The 7,285-nt window shown below is 40.4% G+C and overlaps 1 long non-coding RNA gene across 1 annotated transcript; it reads right to left on the reverse strand.

Moving 5' to 3' along the window:
• Positions 1 to 4,187: 4,187 nt before the first annotated feature.
• LOC115305586 lies at positions 4,188 to 6,971 on the reverse strand. The gene is made up of 3 exons (XR_003914866.1): positions 6,891 to 6,971; positions 6,095 to 6,212; positions 4,188 to 4,256 (listed from the first exon to the last, which is right to left on the reverse strand). It is a non-coding gene; the product is annotated as an uncharacterized LOC115305586 (long non-coding RNA).
• Positions 6,972 to 7,285: the final 314 nt, after the last annotated feature.

The following is a 7,285-nucleotide window of genomic DNA, read 5'->3' on the forward strand; positions in this document are numbered from 1 at the left end:
ACATGTGACATCCATGATCACCTCAGTTTACCAGGTTGCTTGGTGATGGAGCAAGGCTCTCAACCTAAAGAAAGAGGAGCCAAAGCCAGCACGCTCCACAGGAACAAGGATATTTCTGAGGTGGAAAGTAGTACTCTCTGGGACAGAAATCCCCATGGGGAGTGCTCCAGGAGGAGCCCTCTCCCACTAAGGGGAAGCAGGGGGGCATAGGAGCAGGATAAGGGATAAGGGACAGGATAATCAGGCCAGAGAAGGGGCAAAGAGAACTCCAGGCTCTGCAGTGGACTGTTTTGACTACTCCTCTTCTTCCAGAACAAAAATGTAACAACAGAGGCTGCAGTTTTATTCTGGGTTAGGACTCCTGTATTCTTCCAGAAGTGCCACCCTTCATGGTTTTCATCAGGACATGAATCATTCTGGTTAGTAGCACCAATAACTCAGACCCAAAGAGTTCAGTGAAATATGCAATCTTTAAAAATTTTTTATTTTATGTTTATTTATTTTTGAGATAGAGAGTGAACTAGAGAGGGACAGGGAGAAAGAGAGAGAGAGAGAGAGAGAAAGAGAGAGAGAGAGAGAATCCCAAGCAGGCTCAGTGCTGTCATTGTAGAACTCGACACAGGGCTCAATTCCAAGACTGTGAGATCAAAAGCTGAGATGAAATCAAATCAAATGCTCAACTGACTGAGCCACCCAGGTACCCCAAAATATAGCAACCTTTACCAAAAAGACCATAGTGCATGGATTAAACCTTTCTTCAATATGTCATTTTAGACCAAGGAAGACATATTCATAACCATATAGTAAAGCTCCTTGGAATTTGCCAAGATCCAGTAATTTTCAAAGCTGCATTTTCTATATCCTGTGCATAGTGGCAAAATTGGAAAGTTTAACTTGGGGAGAAAAAGTGGGCATTGGGGGGTTTTAAACTGAAAAGCTGCATAATTTGTTTCTAGTTTCACATGTGCCTACCTCATATTCAACACTGTAGAGCAAAATTAAATTAGGAAAAGATTCCTATTTACCATGTTTTGGGGGGGACTATACTTCTATTTGATCTGTTTTTATTGCTACTTACTTTTTCTACCATCCATATAAGTATGTTTCTTTTTATACAATTCCAAATAGAGAACGTGGACAGGGAATTGATGGTAATGTACACAACCTGGAGGTGAATGAATCCATCAGTATTAGATGAGATGCCTTTCTTTTCTGGCAAAGGTGCTTACATTTGGAGCTACATTCCTCTTCTATTCTGAATGGACCGGGTGGTTTCCGTTTTGCTTCTTTTGAGAGATTGCTGGCACTGTATGTCTTGAGTGAAAAGTAAATATCTACAGTGATGTCTAACTGGGAATTCCTACTCTTACTAGGGTAGAGAAGGGTATATTGACAAGAGGGATTCTTAAGGATTTTCTCTACCCATGTTTTATTGTTAATTGAAAGAAAGGGAAGTTGGGGTTGCAGAGAGAAAGAAGGAGAGCATGAAGGAGCCTTCACCCCCCCCACACCTCACACCTCCTGAGAATTTGCAAGCTCTGCCCAACACCCATAAGGCACAATAAGGTTTAACAATAAGGCACAACACAGCTCATTTCTCAGTCCTTCTATCTAGCCAGCACTTGCTCAAGGCTCTTGAAACAAAAGTATCATCCTTAGAGCCAAAAATCATTCTGTTTCCTGGTAACTTGAAAAATGAGCCAATTCCACTGCCCAAATATAGCCTCCAATTATTATAGGTGTTTCTATTAATTTGCATAAGACAACACAAGGGAAGTTTCTACTATCCAAACCTTTCCCTGAATTCATTAGTCATGTCATTCTTTTCTTTTTTTAAGCTCATTTCTTTATTTTGAGAGAGATAGAGACAGTGCCAGCAGGGGAGGGGCAGAGAGAGGGAGAGAGAGAGAGAATCCCAAACAGGCTCCATGCCATCAGCACAGAGCCCAATGCAGGGCTCAAACTCACAAACTGTGAGATCATGACCTGAGCCGAAACCAAGAGCCAGACACTCAACTGACTGAGCCACCCAGGCATACCCTCATTAGTCATGTCATTCTTAAAGGACTCTGCTCTTTAAAAAGATTAGTGCCTTTTGATGAGATGGGAAAATAGAAGGTGCATATCATGACAAAACAATGAGATTGTCTCCAGCAGAGCTAAGAAAAAAGTTAGGTTTTCAGAAGCTAACTTAAGTCTTTAACGTGGGGTGTAGGAATGCCATCTGATCCAAACTCCTACTCAGTGGAGTGAGAGAATCTTCCATACCACGTCCCCAGCAGATGGCTAGTCTCCACTTTAATGCTGTCAGTGTACAACACATACAACCCACGTGTTTGCAGAATGGCTCGTTTCTGTTTTTCAACAGCTCCAATGTTTAGGTTTGTGTTAACATCATACAGTTGTCTCCCTCTCTGTATTTTCATTCATATGATGGTTTCACTCTCCTTTTCAAAACACTGATAACCCTCTAGTGGCTTCAGAATAAATCCAAATTCATGAGCACCACACTCTCAGAACTATCTACATCTCTCCCTCTTTTTTTTTTTTTACCTAATTCTATTTCCATTCCCTATTTCAACTACTTACTCAAAATACATATTGAACCTCTACATTTGTTGGGCACTGTAGACCATAAAGATGAAAAAACAGTCTTTTGTATTTTAAGAACCTCCTAGGAGCTCTCTCCAAGTATCTTGAGCCCTAGCAACACGAAGCTGTTAACTGTTCCTCAAAGATGTCACATATTCTCATGCCACTGTGGGACTCTTCTTCCTTTCTGAAATGCACTTTCCACCTTACCTCTGCTGGCAGAAATTCTGCTTATCACTACTACCTCCTATGAGAAACCTTTTCCAACATCAAAGTCAGAATTGAGGAGTCTCTTATCTGCACTCCCCTAGCACTTAACTTCTAGAAAGGGCCAGCAGTGCATTCCTCTTGTTTACTAATACATCTTCATTCCTAACATACTGTAGGGTCCAAGTCAGCACTAAAGAATCATTTGCTGAGATGACTGCTTGTGATAAAAGAATTGTAAGGAAATCTCCTCGATGGCACTTGCCAGAGTATAACTTGTGTCCCCATTGACTACGTGTATGGCTTCCCCACCAGATTACAAGTTTCTTGCCATCAAGGACCATGCTCTGCTCCTCTGTATCCTCCATCCCTACCATAATGCTTAGCACATGGTGAGTGCTAGAGCACGCAATGAAACTAATTCCTTTAGTAAATATTACTGAATGACTAATACATGTGCAAGACGCTATTAGGCTCATGCATGTCCATAACAACACTGAGAACTTGCTCTATTATATAATCTAATATGAAGGACAAGACATCACAAATATATATCAAACTGGCTTTTATTATCTTGCACATTACTTTTCTGAAGAGTTATTAGAAGAGTGTCTGAACTACTTAGTTTTTATAGAAGTGCAAATTAAAGCAGGTTTTATTTAAATGACAAGAGCTGATATGTTATTGACTGTTTATACTTACTAGGTACTAGATCCTGTTCTCTGCTTTCTACACATCTTTTCCTATACTTACATCAGCCCTCCTAGTGCATGCATTATCAACCCCACAGAGGCAGAGAGAAATTAAGTAACTTTCCTAAGGTCACACATATAGTAAGTTGCAAGGACAGGATTAGAAATCAGCCCATACATTTGCCCATGTATACTGCCTTTTTGGCAACAGAAACACACCCCATATTAGGCAATAGTCAGCGAATATTTAGAACAGAAGTCACCGCTTGGGAGATTTGGAGCAATGTCTAATTGCTCATTTTCCCAACTATATTAGGTAACACTCACATTGATAGCTTCAGTATGAATAGCCTTGAGGATACTAGAGCTGATGCTGACAAAACGGAACATCTAAATATACCCATGGAGGAAATCTAACGTGAGCAAAGATAGAAACTTACTGGAAGGATATGGAAGAACTCTGCAATTCTAATGGAAGTTGAAAAACCAGATTTCTGAATCAACAGGAACCAGCGTTGCTCTTTGGCTGTGGGGAACAGACAACTAAAGGTGTTTTTTGGCTGGCCAGGGAGGGTCAAACATTTTAATTGGCAGCACCAGCAAGGCTGACTCCAGCGGAGGCAGGGCTGTTCTCCGAACCACAGGGCTCATGCTGTTACTGGGGGAAAAGACGGAGGACTGCAGCACAGGCCTGTCCCAGCGAATGTCACAGCAGGGGCAGTCATCCAGTCTTCCAGGACAAAATGACTTAGAAATTCCTGAATCCTGAATTAAATATAGACAAATTCATATATACTAGATCCATAATAGGATACTAAAAATGGCCTGAAAAAAGCTTTTATTGTGCATATACTATAACTACACAAAACATTTTTAAAAGGCAACCTTATCCATTTTCCCCCATTTTCTCCTCCACACTGGATCATGTATATAAAATCCTGGCACAGAGTTCTGTTTTTTTTAATTTCCCCCTTTTTCTATATCATATACATTTCCCCAGGTTCCTTCACAGTCTATAATTTTTATTTTAATTATTTTATAGTATTCTATATTTTTCCAATATAATTTGCTCCTTGAATCTCATAGATGTTTGGGATATTTCTTTCTTTCTTATTTATTTTTTATTTATTTTATTTTTCTCTAAATGTTTATTTTTGAGAGAGAGACAGAGCACGAGCAAAGGAAGGGCAGAGAGAGAGGTAGACAGAGAATCTGAAGCAGGATCCAGGCTCTGAGCTGTCAGCACAGAGCTCCAGGCGGGCGTGAACTCATGAACTGTGAAATCATGACCTGAGCCAAAGTTGGACGCTTAACCGACTGAGCCACCCAGGCGCCCCTCTTTTTTATTTTCTTTTAATGTTTATTTTTGAGAGAGACAGAGTGCAAGTAGGGGAGGGGCAGAGAGAGATGGAGATATAGAATCTGAAGCAGGCTTCAGGCTCCAAACTGTCAGCACAAAACCGAATATGGGCCTTGAACCCACAAACCATGAGATCATGACCTGAGCTGAAGTCAGACACTTAACCCGGGTGCCACCCTTCATGGATGTTTGGAATATTTTTAATTTTTATCCTATACATGATTCTGTAATTAATGTCTTCATGTATACAAATTTCCCTTTCTTTGTATTATTTCCTCATGATTAATGCCAAGGACAAATTGGGTCAGTTTTAGAAAGAATGGAACAATCTGTGGCTCCTAAAATACTTTATCACATGATTTTGGGAAAGGTGTGCCATTTCAGATTTGCCTTTAGCAATGTTTCGTTATTCCACATCCTCCCCACTACACGGCAATACCATCCTTTTGCTAGTTGTTAGGATTAAAGTGGCACTTTGTTGTTGAAATTTATTTCATATATGGAGGGATTCTCCACAACATAACCCCCTTACACCAGTGCAAGAGACAGCTTGATCTGAGGCCACCGCCGACCTGTCCTGATGTATTTCTTGTGTTCTTTATGTTCACCTAAATGTCTTCTTCATTCCAGCTAAACTAATCTGCTAGCTTTCCAATGGACATAATTGCATAAATATGACTTTTTTGAGTTCTCAAGTGTTTTACTCAACAGAAAAATTATTTGTAAGTTCACATAATTAAAACAAATTGTTTTCAATTCATTGAAGTTACAAACTTAAAAACCTAAAGCTTTTACATTCACCTCGGAAATCTTATTCTATTAGCCTAAAAATGTTTAGCGATTTCTTAGAAAAGCATTTAGAATGTATTATTTAATTTACAAACTTTGCTAAATTAAACCCTTTCAAATAATTTTAAATGCATTAATGCACTTAATGTATTTTATCTTTTTAGGTACTGCTATTGTGACAATACTTCTCTGAATACTTAGAATCTTAACATTCCAACACACTGAGTTTACAAATATGGTGGGCTCTATGTTTTCTTACAATATCCTGGACTTCCAGCTATTTGATGAATGTAGGAAGATTTTATTACCATATAATTACAACAATAATTATCAGGAGATTAACATTTACTCTAATACCAACTATTTTTGCACCCCTTTAGGAGATGGCTAGTCAGGTCCCGCCACAAAAGGAGACAGATGAGAGGCTCAGGGAAACAAAATATATTGTACTCACAGGTCGTAGAGGCAAGAGGCACAGCTTGGCAGACAGGACCACGTGGAACAGACACTGAGAGGCAGAAGACAGGAGAGAGGGTGTGGGCAACAGGCCACCGCCTTTATTTGTTTTTCAGCTGGAAAGGCAAGGCGCAACAAGGTAAATGCTTTAGGACTGGCTAGTTTGGGTACTCTTAGTGGGCTTTGTGATGTGATAGGGTGGTCTCTAGTTTTCTGGTGCCTGGTCCTGCAATGAATAAAGCAGAGGAATATTGCCTCCAGACATGCCTGGGCCTGAGAAGGAAGGTGGCTCTGGACTGGCTAGTCTGCATATAAAGACCTGCTCCCTGCTGGGCCCTGTGCTACATCTCTGAATTGGCCACCCCAGGGACCCAACTCTTCAGAGCATTTCTAAAATGTCAAAACATCATAATAAACAAAATATAAAAATATAAACAACATAGGCTAAATTCACTGAGTACTCAGCATGTGTTAGGGACTCTGCATAACACTAATCTAATTAACATGAAGCCTAGGAGCTGACGGGTTTTATAACCTGGCGTTCTGAGTGTCAAAATTGTAAGGGCAGAAACATACATGTATTAAACACCAGTGTGGCGCCTGGTTCTGAGAATGCTGGAGTAAACAAAATGCCTCACAAACAGGTTTGAGGTGTTCTTCCTTCTGTGTGTTAGACAGCAATTAGCATTATATGCACATCAGAGTATCTGCCACTCTTCAGTCATTTGAATCTTCAGAAGTAGGTTCTAAGCACCATAAGAGTTGAAGGAAGAGCCAATAATACGTCTACTTACAAGCAATCCTACCATGTGTCATTTCACATCATCATCCCAATATGGCGGCCCAGCCCAAGGATCATTTGTAGGCTGTTCATTTCCGTGCTACAGGGGCAAGATGGCTGTCAAAGAGAAGGGAAGACAGTGAGGAAGGGCAAGTAAGCCCACACAAGACCACTTCATTCTTATTATACTCTAACCATCCCACTTCTTAAAGTATTATCATCCACACCTCCATTTTACATACCACCCTCCCTCTACTCTCTCTTTCCCAGACCATTTTCCCTTTCCATCCAGAAATAACCAAGCAAAGCAGCCACGTATGTGACAGTTGAATGATGTGACTCCTTTGTAGATGTTAAGTCCTCTGTGTAGCCTCTACACAAACCTCTTCAGGCACACTGGAATGGAGG

This window comes from Suricata suricatta, chromosome 10 (genome assembly GCF_006229205.1).
Source record: "Suricata suricatta isolate VVHF042 chromosome 10, meerkat_22Aug2017_6uvM2_HiC, whole genome shotgun sequence".
NCBI lineage: Eukaryota > Metazoa > Chordata > Mammalia > Carnivora > Herpestidae > Suricata > Suricata suricatta.